Raw genomic sequence first — 14,249 nt, 5'->3', positions numbered from 1 at the left:
AAACCTCTATTCAGGTCAAGAAGTAGCAGTTAGGACCAGACATGGAACAACGGACTGGTTCAAAATTGGGAAAGGAGAATGTTGGGGTTGTATACTGTCACCTTGCTTATTTAATTTATATGCAGAGTATATCATGCAAAATGCTAGGCTGGATGAAGCACAAGCTGGAATCAAGATTGTGGGGAGAAATATCAATAACCTCAGGTATGCAGAACTAAAGAGCCTCTTGATGAAAGTGAAAGAGGAGAGTGAAAAAGCTGGCTTAAACCTCAACATTCAAAAAACTAAGATCATTGCATCTGGTCCCATCACTTCATGGCAAATAGATGGGAAACAGTGGAAACAGTGACAGACTTTATTTTGGGGGGCTCCAAAATCACTGCAGATGGTGACTGCAGTCATGAAATTAAAACATGTTTGCTCCTTGGGAGAAAAGCTATGAACAACCTAGACAGCATATTAAAAAGCAGAGACATTACCTTGCTGAAAAAGGTCCATATAGTCAAAGCTATGGTTTTTCCAGTAGTCATGTATGGATGTGAGCATTGGACCATAAAGAAGGCAGAGTGCCAAAGAATAAATGCTTTTGAACTGTAGCGTTGGAGAAGACTCTTTGAGAGTCCTTCGGACAGCAAGGAGAGCAAACCAGTCAATCCTAAAGGAAATAAATCCTGAATATTCATTGGAAGGACTGATGTTGAGGCTGAAACTCCAATATTTTAGCCACCTCATGCAAAGAGTTGACTAATTGGAAAAAACTCTGATGCTGGGAGGGATTGGGGGCAGGAGAAGAAGGGGATGACAGAGGATGAGATGGCTGGATGGCATCACTGACATGATAGACATGAGTTTTAGCAGGCTCTGGAAGTTGGTGATGGACAGGGAAGCCTGGTGTGCTGCAGTCCATGGGGACGCAAAGAGTCGGACATGACTGATCAACTGAACTGAACTCACTTATATGTAGAGTCTAAAAACTAATACAGATGAATTCAAACACAAAGCATAAACCCACAGACATAGAAAATATGGTTACCAAAGGGGAAAGGGAGGGCTGACAGGTAAATTAGGAGCATGGGATTAATAGATACAAACTACTGCAAATAAAATATATAAGCAACAAGGATTTACTGTATAACACAGATAATTATACCCAACATCTTATAATAAACTATAATGGAATAAATTTGCAAAAGAATCACTATGCCGTATACCTGAAGCTAATGTAGTATTTATTGTAACTCAAGTGTACTTCAATAAAAAGCCACATTGTGGACTTTAGCATCAGGTAATCTGTTTTGGATTGTGCCCTTTTGCTCTCAGTGAGGCCATGTCCAACTTTATCACCTGAGTTCTCATCAATAAAATGGAGACAATAATAGGGCTTCCTTTATTGTTGCCTATTAATTTAGACCATCCTTGTTAAGAGGTTATCACAGTGCCTGGTGCCCAGCATGTTTTCTATAAATGCTAGCTATTGTCATGATTGCTATCACTATTACTGATGTTGTTGAAATTTGCATCATTATTAAGAGGTAAATTTGGATTTAAAAATCAAGTCTGATTCCAAAACTTAAGTCCTTTTCACCCCACTACATTGGGTTAGACCCTCTTCTTACATTATTTTGTTTAGTTTCCCACAGTACTGCAGTGGAGAAGTGGTTAACTTCATTTTACAGATGAAGAAACTAAACTGGAGGGGCCAACTAGATCAAAGATTAATGAAAGACTGATTTAGACCTTCAGAGCTCAGTCCCTAGTTCCTTCTAGCATACTACTGCAGCCTCAATTTTTGTCTGAAAACAATTAAGATAAATGCAACTGAAGAGTATATGCAAGGCCATTCATCTGGGGCAGAATTTCTTCATCCAAACTGATGCTCAGCAGTCTTTATGCTTTCTAAATATCTGTTCTACTAATCTGCTCACTATACCTCAGGATCGTCTTTACTCGAAGAGCTAGTGAAGTCACAGCCTCTTGTGAGAGGTTTACAGCAGCAATTAGTTACACACTGATCCCTGACATAGCTCCCAAGTTCCTTTACCTTGGGAGGGGGCCAAGGATGCTCTCTGTAACCCAGCTATTTCTGAGAAAGAGGCATCCTTGGAGGAAACCATGAACTGATGGATTTACAGAGAAACTGCACGCTGTAGTAGAAAAACACTGACTAAGGGAAGCCTGGGTTCCTCTTTCGGCTCTTACACTCCCTAATTGTGTCTTTAGAGACAGGCTTTCTGTATCTCTTCCCCACCCGTGAAATAAGACATGCTGATTTACAGCATGAGAGTTAACTAATGCCTTCTACCTGACTAAGAGGCTGAAGAACACTAATCTCTGTTGAGCTTGCCTTTTTCATTTGTTAGTTAATTCAACCAATAATTATGAATTCCCTGGAGCAGAAGTGAACCCAGGCTGCCAAGCTGCACACTCCCAGAGGCATCTGTCACATAATAATCACCCAGACCATTCACAAAGGCCACCCTGTGGACAGAGTCCCCTGGAGATGTGCAACTTGGTGGCTCCACTGCAGATACAAGTGGTGATCGTGGTGAACAAATGCTCCCTGTCCTCATGGGACTTATTATAAGCAACTGGATTGCGGTAAAGGTCAACAGAGATCATTCCGTCATTCACTAGTCAAGGGCCCATTATGTACTAGGTAGTGTTGTGGGCATCATAATACAGGATATTATCAATGGCTTGTTTTCTTCTCATTTTCTCCTGTAAATTCTTACTGTCCTTGAAGCTTCCAGACTTATCTTCTCCATTGCACTGGATACATTTCTCTCTTTTTAAATTCACCCTTGGGTTTCCTAACAGTACCTGAAGCAGAGAAGGCACTAAATATTTGTTGAAAGAATGAAGGCATCCATGCTTTTGCACACATTTCATCCTCTGCCTGGAATTCTCTTCTCCCCTTTTCTTGTCTGGAACGTATGTAAATTTGCTTGACTCAGATCGCTTGCAACTCTGTGAGGAAGTCTTCTAACAAGTACTCAGTGAGAGCGCTCACTCCTCTCTGCTCCAAGAAACCCTGTGCTTCTCTCAGTTGCAGTGTTTATTACAATTACTGTCTTCTACATTTCCCCTTTCCTTCCTAGACTAAGAGCTACCTTAAGTGCAGCAATAGGGATAAGCACATGGGCCTTGGGGTGGAGAGTCTTAACTTAAAACCCCATCTCTATGAATTATGGCTCTGTCACTTTGACAAAGCTATCTCAGTTCTCTGTTCCCTATTTCTAGATGAGTAAGTTGAAGATACACATCATAGAACTGCCATGGACATCAAGACTGGCCCAGGGCCTGACGCAAAGGAGGCCTTCAGTAATGATATTGTGATGAGAAGGGTTGTGATGTGAATAAAGAGAATGATGATGATGATGAGAAGGAGGAAGAGGACACTGATGTTGACGACTCTGATTATTGTGGTGATTTTTACAATGACATGAATGTCTGTGGCAAAAGGCACATGCTTAAGAAATATGTACAGAATTAATCAGCCTGCTGGCTTCAGATGAAAAATTGCATTATTTCTGATAGGTGGTATTCTAATTTCCAGTGCTTCCATTTTGACCTTCCTCTTCTTCTGCATTCACTGACCTGAAGTGTCCATGGATTTTGTCACTTCAGTTGTATCCAACTCTTTGCAACCCTATGGACCACAGCCCTCCAGGCTGCTCTGTCCACAGGATTCTCCAATCTCCTTATCCCTCACAATTCTTCACCTGTGCTCCAGCCCAGCCAGCGAAACTAGTTCAGAACAGTGGGCAACACAGGACTCACCCTTCAAACATTGTTTGGCTTTTCTTATGCTCAATCCACATTTGCACTCTGTCCTGAAGGCTTCTCCAGTAAGTAAGTGTGTGCTCAGTCCTGTCCATCTCTCTGCACCTCCACGGACTGTAGCCTGCCAGGCTCCTCTGTCCACCCATGGGATTTTCTAGGCACTGGAGAATACTGGAGTGTGTTGCCATGCCCTCCTCCAGGGGATCTTCCCAACCCAGGGATGGAATCTGCATTTCTCAAGTCTCTTGCATTGGCAGGCAGGTTCTTTATCACTAGTGCCACTTGGCAAGGAAAAAAATGACCAGGCAACTAGATGGAGATGGCCTTGTACTGATCTCATGATTCAGACTGTCACTTAGCTCAGGGGTACGGTCTTGAGAAACAGGCAAGGCAGAATGATGGGAATGTAGCACTTAATGGAATATTAACTGAGATTTTTCTTTGGATTATTGACAAGAGAACATAATAAGGTTTTAATAACAAATGATGCTGGCAAACAAAAAATAATCATTGATAATTGCCTAACTTCAAGAGAAGAAATATGATAAATAGAAGAGAAGTGGTCTAGCTGATTTTTAAGGTGTAATACCCTGGATCCTTATGAAGAATGTGTGAGCTTTTGACTTGTTGAAGTCAAACTGAATAGAAAAATAATATCTGAATCAGCCCAGGATTGAGTATGTCACTCTGTGATTTTTGAGAAGTCCCTTAATTTCTCAGAATTTCAATGTGTTCATCTACAGAATGAGACCCTTGATTTTGAAAGTCTGTTGTAAGGGTTAGACATCCCTGATTCTAACATTTGATGCTGATCACCCAGTAGGCAGTTAATAAATTTATATTGACTAACGGAATATGCATACATGAACTTTGTTAATCATAATCTTATTCAACCATATAGAAACTGTTTCTCACAAGTACTTATCATGGCATGAGGAAGTTAGTTATTCAATATACTTATTGTATGAGTATATACATATATATTGAATAAGTATGTTATTGAATATAATTATATAATAATAATTCAATTATTATTCAATAACTTTTATTGAATAAGTTAGTTATTCACTATACTTATTGACCAATTAAAGATATAAAATCACATCCTTTTTGGGTGATACTTAAAATATAAATAATTCTATTTATCCTATCTACCCTGTGAAGTTCTTATGAATATCATATAAAATGGATTATAAGGACACTTTGAATAAAGCAAAAAATAAGTGGAATGCAACACAGATTTAAGACCTTAAATATATATGAATGCCATAGATCTGACACAAAAGGCTTTTCCACATAGAAAGAGCAGTCAGCCCTTGGAATGGGCTTACCAAAGAGAAGAAGCAATTAGCTTGGGATTCCAGTGTTCAACACAGCACCTGCCTCATGGTGGATATTCAAAACTAGATACTAAATTAACGAACAGGTGAATAAACCTCATGGTGGGGGGCGGGGATGGGGTAAAAAGGGGAATGGCTTAAAGCAGGACTCATTATGATGATTCTCTGAAGCCTTGAAACAAGCAGTTCTCTAGCCACATACCCACTGGGCCATAAGCACCTTGAGGAAGGGGAGAAGGACTCAGTTAATTCAGCACCTGCTCTATTCTTCCTGCCGCCCACCCCCACCCTCCTCTTCACCCAGTATTTATCCAGTGCTGTGCGGAGGAAGCAGTCTTCAGCAGAGGCACACAAATCCCCATCTTTTCCTTTGCCTCATGTCTCTCTGTTCCCAAATATGCCACTTTTCTGCCTCCATTCCTTCATATTTGCTATTCCCCATGCCTGGAATAGGGCTTCCCAGGGGTCGAGAATCCACCTGCCAATGCAGGAGATGTGGGTTCAATCAATGGGTCAGAAGATCCCCTGGAGTAGGAAATAGCAACCCACTGTAATATTCTTGCCTGGAAAATTCTCTGGATAGAGGAGCCTGGTGGCCTATAGTCCATGGGGTTACACAGTCAGACATGATTGAGCACGCACACGTGCCTGGAATGCCTTTCCCTCTCCCATATCCCACTGCCAGGTAAATGCTTTTCATCTTTTAAAACCCAAATCAGAAGTTATCTCCCTTGGGAGAGGCTTTTCTGCCTCATCCAAGTAGAGCTAAAAGACTTTCTCCTTCCCCTTAGTTATTTGAACATAATGTCATTGTTCATATTATAACTGTCACACTGTATTAAAAACATGCTATTTTTATAGATCTCTACTAAACTCAGAGCAATTTGAAGAAGGTCTAAATTGTGTTTGAGTTTTTGGTCCCTCGGGCTTCCCTCATAGCTCAGTTGGTAAAGAATCCACCTGCAGTGCAGCAGACCCTGGTTCGATTCCTGGGTCGGGAAGCTCCACTGGAGAAGGGATAGGCTACCCACTCCAGTGTTCCTGGGCTTCCCTGGTGGCTCAGCTGGTAAAGAATCTGCCTGCAATGCGGGAGACCTGGGTTCAATCCTTGGGTTGGGAAGACCCCCCTAGAGAAGGGAAAGGCTACCCACTCCTGTATTTTGGCCTGGAGAATTCCATGGACTGTATAGTCCTTGAGCTCACAAAGAGTCATATACAACTGAGCAACTTTCTTTTTGGTCTCTCAGTACCTTGTCTGTTAAATTAAAGATCTCTGAGGTCAGATGGATTCAATGCTGGGATCAGCTTAGCAGTTTTGTGGTTTTGGGGGCTAGTCACTTACACTCACTGGAGCCCACTCTCACCAACTGAAGACAGAAACAGTAATGGTACTCATCTTTGCCAGACTGCTGTGCAGATTAGACCATATTATGCAAAGGGCGGGCTTCCCTGGTGCCTCAGACAGTAAAGAATCCACCTACAATGTAGGAGAGCTGGGTTCAGTTCTGGGGATGGGAAGATCCTCTGGAGAAGGGCGTGGCAACCCACTCCAGTATTCTAACCTGAACAACCCCACAGACAGAGGAGCAGGGCAGGCTCAGTCCATAGCGCTGCAAAGAGCTGGACGCGCCTAAAGCGACTTAGCACAGCACGTTCAAAGGAAGAGCTAGACACAGCATGGCTGTGTCAGTCACTCAGTCGTGTTCATGCTTATCTCCCAAAATGTTATCAACTGGAAACTCACATACATGCTCTGAAATAAGACTTGTGGGGTATATAGTACTTAGGATAGACGAGGTTTTATTGTAACCAAGCAACTCCTCAATCTCAGTGGCTTAACCTAAAGGTCAGGGTGGGTGGGTCGATCTCTCACTCACACATACACATATACACACACACTACATGTCGACATGAGCTGGTAATACCCACTGAGGGACCCACCACTGGTGACGTCACCCTCTCAACACATGACTTGGAAGTCAGAGAGCCAGAATCTGCACCAAATGTTTGACTTGAAGCTGTTAGATGCTCAGTATTGACTACAATCCTATATTTGGAATTCATTAGCCAGAGAAGCATAAAGAAATGCATAAAGCATATGCAAAAGCATAAAGATACGTAAACAACATTAAGTTGCTTCAGATTCTACTTGGGGCAAAACAGTGGGCTTACCAATAAAGAAGAAGAAAAACATCACTAATCCTCTTAACCTCCCCCACAAACCAGAAATTCTTCACATGTCTCAAAGTGGTAACTGAAGACTCTGATTCCACCCATCATTTTGCAGATGAAGATACTGAAGACTTGTCCAAAGTCACATAGATTTCCTCCCAAGGCCAAGCTGTTTCTCAAAACAACATGTTTCCTAACATTTTGAGTGGGAGAACTGAAGCAGAGAAAGACATTTCATGTACGTCTGTGGATCATTTTCATAAGATATAGAAAGAAAAAGAAAGTGATGTCACTCAGTCATGTCCGACTCTGCAACCCCATGGACTGTAGCCTACCAGGCTCCTCCCTCCATGGGATTTTCTAGGCAAGAGTACTGGAGCGGGTTGCCATTTCCTTCTCCAGGGGATCTTCCCGACCCAGGGATCAAACCCAAATCTCCCACATTGCCGGCAGACGCTTTACCGTCTGAGCCACCAGGGAGCCCAAACTGAGTGGAGGATGCGATATGTTCAGACAGTATTCCAACTGTTCAGATTGAAGAAAAACAGGTCCATGGAGTTAAAGTCCCAAGGAGCAGAGCTTAACTTTGAGCCTCTGGAACCCTGCCCAGGTTCCTAACCTATACTACACCACCTCGTCTGGGAGGATACAGCCCTCTCTTCATCAGTGCTGGTGGCATGGAAAGGCAATAATGGAATTCCTTATCCTTTACAGTCTCCAGTTTCACACTGCATGCCTGGATTGGAGGAAAACACAGGAAATGTTCCCAACAGTCTAAAAGTTGAATATTCTCTCCTAAATCAAACTTGTGAAGCCAAAAGTCGATATAAATTTGTCTTTGGCACTAGTAAAGATGTGGGAGATTTATACCCCATGAAGCAAAGATGAATGCCTTCACCAGTTGATATTTTAAGGAGTTAATTGGAAAGCACTCAGAACAACATATTCAGAAACAACTTTTCAAATGAAGGGTGTAGCCAGGATCTATTTTTCTGCTAGGAGATTTCTTACTGGTTTTCATTGTGAATGCGTGCTATGAAGAGATGTCTTGCCTGAAAGAGAGGCGCGAGGAATGGTAAGAATGTTTCGACGATGCCATTTCCCCTAGGGGCTGTATACTGCCAAAAACGCTTTTGTTTCTCTAAGCAGAGAATGTGGCTAGTTGTGTCCTAGCGTTTCCTGGGGTTGGTATTGGGATGCCTTCCCATTTTCAGCCAGCTCTGTCCTTTTCACACCCTGACACCACTATTCTATAGACTTTCTGGGAGAGACGAACTCTTACAGAATGTGTTCTTCAAAGCTTCGGCTTCTGGGTTTGACTCCCGGTGCCACCACAACTGGCTGTGTGACTTTCAGCAAATTGTCCACCCTCTCTGGGTCTCTCATAATATTGGAGACCTCCAGGGCGTGCCCACCTGCCTAATGACAGTGCCTGTCCTAGAGTGGCTGAGAGGTAGTACATAACGAGCTCCAAGAGTCATGGCTGATGTATCTAAGTGTCAGCGTTAGCCACTATTGCTAATCATGACAAGCGTGAAACCACGTAACCCCAGAGAACTTCTGTTTTCTCATCTGTAAAATGGGGATATTGCTCACAGATGATTTGTGAGGTTTGAACAAAACAATGCATCTAGATGCAAGGGGTGGCACGGAGTGAGTGCTCCACCAGTATCATCTTTCTTCTTTCCCGGAACATAGGTCAACAAAACAGTCACTAAGCAAGGGATGGGAGTGGGCATTAAGAGGGAATTAAGAGCTCAGAGCTGGTTAGCACAGAACTGGTAATTCCTTTGTTTCTGAGAACTATAGATCCGGACATTAGGGTCCTTGTCCATGACATGTACACCAGAATGAAGCAGAAATATCTTAAGTTCTTCCTAGGGTCTCCACCACCCAGCTTAAAAGTGAATAGCAGGTTAGACCAAGAGTACATGGATGTTGGGCTTCCCTGGTGACTTAGATGGTAAAGAATCTGCTTGCAATGTGGGAGACCCAGATTTGATCCCTGGGTTGGGAAGATCCCCTGGAGTAGGAAATGGCAACCCACTCCAGTATTTCTGCCTGGAGAATTCTGTGGACAGAGGAACCTGGTGGGCTATAGTCCATGGGATCACAAAGAGTTGGGCATGACTGAGCAGCTAACACTTTCACTTTTCACATGGATATATTTGATGCTTTTTTTAATATGTCATCTCATTCATTTAATCCTGTTTAATAAGTGAGGATGGTGACTGCAGTCATGAAATTAAAAGATGCTTGCTCCTTGGAAGAAAAGTTATGACCAATCTAGACAGAATATTAAAAAGCGGAGACATTACTTTGCCAACAAAGGTCCGTCTAGTCAAAGATATGGTTCTTCCAGTACCATGTATGGATGTGAAAGTTGGACTGTGAAGAAAGGTGAGTGCCAAAGAATTGATGCTTTTGAACTGTGTTGTTGAAGACTCTTGAGAGTCCCTTGGACTGCAAGATGATCCAACCAGTCCATCCTGAAGGAGATCAGTCCTGAATATTCGTTGGAAGGACTGAGGCTGAAACTGAAACTCCAGTACTTGGGCCACCTGACAGAAAGAGCTGACTCATTGGAAAAGACCCTGATGCTGGGAATGATTGAAAGTGGGAGGAGAAGGGGATGACAGACAATGAGATGGTTGGATGGCATCACCGACTCAGTGGACGTGAGTTTGAGTAAACTCCGGGAGTTGGTGATGAACAGGGAGGCCTGGTGTGCTGCAGTCCATGGGGTCACAAAAAGTTGGACATGACTGAGTGTCTGAACTGAATAAAAATATATTTTTATAATTTTTAAAAAATAAAAACTGAGGGCCCCTCCCCATCCCCCTGGGTAGACCACAGCCACAATGCACACAGGCAGGAGTGGCAGAGACTAAATTCAGATCATGATCTTCAGACTCCCAATTCAGTGCCCTTTCCTGGGTAGCACAGTTTGGGGGAACATCCCTAGGCAGGTACACAGAAACAGCATTGGGTAAAAAATAAAACACAGGAGACTTTGGGGTGATATTTTTAAGGATGTGGAAGATGGATCTCTGTCCTGATCCTTTAAGTGCTTAAGGGAAAATGCTGGTTTGTTCTTGTATATCTTCAAATTGTTAAACATTGTTCCCAAGTATGATTTCCTTATTCCTACCGAAGATCACACACTGATCTTTAAGGTGAGCTCTTGACTGGCTCAGACAAAGTAGAGAGTGCTTTGAACTCTATTGTCTCCTCTGCTCAAATTTTGCAATGGGGAATTGTGATAATATCAACATTTCTGAATATTTTTATGGCATTCTATTATTTACAACAGTACTTTACAGACATTATCCTATATAATCCTCATGGACAAAATATCAGATAGATATTATTAGACACAGAGATAAGAACCCTGAGTCTCAGAGAAGTAGAGTGATTGGGATGATAGACCTAGACTCGAATTCAGGTGTACTTTTTTTCTTTATTGATTTACGGAATTATGTTGGTTTCTGCTAAACATCAACATGAATTGGTCAGTGTTGTGTTTTAAAAATTTCAAAATATCTCTGTCCAAAAAACCATTTAATATGACCATACTTGAACCAAACCAAAGGTCAAGATGACTCTGAGTCAAATATATCCGAGTCTGAATCTTGAGTCTGCCTTATATGTAAAATGGAGAAGATGAAAACAGTAAGAGTGAACAATAAGAAATAAAAACTAACTTTTTCCAATATTATAACCCCAAACTGCTTATTCTGGATTTCTCTGGTGGTGCAGTGGATAACAATCTGCCTGCCAACGCAGGGGATGGGTTCAATTCCTGGTCTGAGAAGACTCCACATGCCTCCAAGCAACTGAGGCTGTATACCACAATTACTGAGCCCCTGTGCCACAGATCACTGAAGGCCGTGCACTCGAGAGCCCGTGCCCCACAGCAAGAGAAGCTACTGCAAGGAGAAACCCATTTACCACGACAAAGAGTAGCCCCTGCTCGCTGCACCTAGAGAAAACCTGAGCACAGTAGTGAAGATCTAGCAATTAAAAAAAATAATTAAAAACAAACAAAAACTGCTTATTCTTTCTTAAGCATATAATTTAACTTACCTGTATTTAGTATGTCCTAACAAAATATGAGTATTGGTTTTGAAAAATCACCCCAAGACTTGGTTATTTTAGAGTTTTACAGATGAGAAAAACCAAACCCAGGGCTCAGTGATCAGGAAGGAATACTGACCACAATCCTGAGATCATTTCACTCCATTTCCCAAGCCAGGTGCTAATAAATACCTCTCAGATTTCTTCTTTGAAGAGCTAAGCACAGCTGTCTTTTTTGATCATCAGAACAACATGGCCCCAAAGCCTTCCCAGGTTGATGGGGGAAGGGCACTGTATTGAGTATTCAAGTGAAATCTCTTTAACTTCCCTGTCAGGTCCATGTAAGAGCTTGATAGGCCTGCTCTGTAAAGGTACCCCTGACTGTGTCACTCAAACAACAGAAATGTGTTGCCCCATGGTTCTGGAGGCTGGAAGTCAAAGATCAAGGGTCACTGGCTTGGTGCCTTCTGAGGGCTATGAGGGAAGGGTCTGTTCCCTTCTCCTCGGCCTGTGGATGGCCATCTCCATGTTCACAAGATGTTCTCACTTTATTTTCACACTGTCCTCCCTTTGTGTGTATCTCCATGTCCATCCCTCCTTTTCATAAGGACATCAGTCATATTGGATTAGACCTGCCCCAGTGACCTCACTTTATCTTGGTGACTTATGTAAAGGCTCTGTCTCCAAATAAGGTCAACTTCCGAGGCAGTGGGGGTTAAGACGTCAACATATGGGACTGGGGGAGGGGACAGATTTCAACTCATAATGGTCCATGTATTATTACTGGGAAGTGAAGTGAAAGTCACTAATTTATGTCCAACTGTTTGAGACCCGGTGGAGTATACAGTCCACGTAATTCTCCAGGCCAGAATACTGGAGTGGGTAGCCTTTCCCTTCTCCAGGGGATCTTTCCAACCCAGGGATAAAACCCAGGTCTCCTGCGTTGCAAGCGGATTCTTTTACTGTACCACATCACTGCTTTAGCTTGTAGAATTACCTGCCCTGTGACCTCACTGAGCTGACCTCAGCTCTTTATATAAAACTCAACTGACTGCCGAGACTAGATGCCATTCTCCCCTTTACAGATGGGGTAACTGGGCACAGAGAGATGGATAACTTGCTCAAAGATAAACAGCTAGTAAATTGTGGAGCAAGAAACTGAAACCAGTTGGGCTGCCCCAGAGCCCGAGCTTTTAAGCCTCAGGCTGTGCTACCTTTGGGATCTCACAGTCTAGACCTGGGGCTGGTCAAAAGGCTGGGAACTTGCAAGCTGGAGAAAAACCAATCATGACCACCCAGGAGCAAGAGAAGGCTTCTCAGGAAGGTGATAGCTGAGCTGAGTATTAGTGAAGTGACAAGTAAGATTCTAGCGGGAGGAATGTGCATGGTTGCAGAACAGGCTGGAGCGTAAGGGAGGCAGGACCAGGAGGCTGAAGTGGGAGTACCTTGACCTTGTCCAGAAGCCCCTGGGCTCTGCTGCACAGGCAATGGGGGACAATTTGAGGGGATCTGGCAGGGGTGTGACGTGATCAAACTCGCCTGTTAGAACCACTTCTCCAGTGGAGAAATGTGGATGCCTAGTTCGAGGAAGAGAAAGCTTGACTCAATGCCAAGGTAACTGGGTAACTCCAGGGTACAAGGTGCTGGTTAAGATAGAACATCAGCCCTGCAGCTGTGCAGGTCACTTCATGTTTCATGATCAAGGACTAAGCAACACTGTTCCAGAGGCCTCTGCAGCACAGCTTCTCTGCAAAGATAGAAGGGAGGTGACCAGTCTTAAGGCCACCTCTTGGAATTCCCAAGAGGCTTCACCCAACCATCTGATCTGAATCCCTGTGCACTCCACTTGTCCAAGGACAAGCTCATTAACAACAGACCATCTTCTCAGTAATATCTTTCTCAGTGGGCCCATCCCTTTCCAGACGTTACCCTCCTCATGACCTATTTATTAAGAATCAGAATATTCAGGAGAAACCCCTGAAATCGTTCTTGAGGGCTTGCTAAGTGGTCTCACTTAGCATTCAGAACCTGGGTTCTAGACAGAACTGTCAAAAATAAGCCCCCTATGACCTTAAGACAGTCCTATGACATCAGAGCATGACAAGACTCCAGGGGTGTGTTTAGTCCCATCCCGGAGGTGCTGGCCCTCAGTGGCTCCCTTGATCTCCAGCATGAAGCACATCTGTGTTCAAGGGCTTCAGTTGTTGTTCAGTCACTAAGTCATATCCGACTCCCATGGACTGCAGCACGCCAAGCTTCCCTGTTCTTCACTATCTCCCAGCATTTGCTCAGACTCACATCCATTGAGCTGGTGATGCTATCCAGATACTGATGCTTTCAGTGTCTGGCTCTGATTTACTTCTTGGGATTTGGCTCTTCCCTTGTGCCTCCCTCCCCTTTCCATCCTTCCTCTGACATGCATCTCAGATACCAGCTCCTCCAACAGACCCTGGATGGTCCCACTTAGAGTTAGGTCCCCATTCTTGGTGCTCCTGGTAAAATCTGAGCCTTTCTTCATTATCCTACTTTTCATTAATACTGCAATTGTCTGTTTTCTTGACACTTTCCCCTGCCAAACTGAGCACCTAAAGGACATGTACGATAGACCCCCTCTCAGAAATTCTAAGCTAGGCCCTGACTCAGAGAAGATGTTTGGTGATTTTCTGCTGAACAATGCAAGAGGAGAGCCTAACGATCTGATGATGCTAGAGTTTACTCTCAAAAAATAACAAGATCATTTAAGAGCATCCATTATGTATGAGGCACAGCTGAGAAGTAGTTACAAAATGTGTGACTTTTCCCTCCTGGGTTCCAAGTTTCCCATCTCTAAAACGGGAGTCATTAGACTGGCTGGGCTTTGAGAAATCTCCCAACTCC

Source organism: Capricornis sumatraensis, chromosome 2 (assembly GCF_032405125.1).
Source record: "Capricornis sumatraensis isolate serow.1 chromosome 2, serow.2, whole genome shotgun sequence".
Lineage (NCBI taxonomy): Eukaryota > Metazoa > Chordata > Mammalia > Artiodactyla > Bovidae > Capricornis > Capricornis sumatraensis.
The sequence above is the reverse complement of the archived record's forward strand: the minus strand, read 5'-3'. Positions refer to the sequence as shown.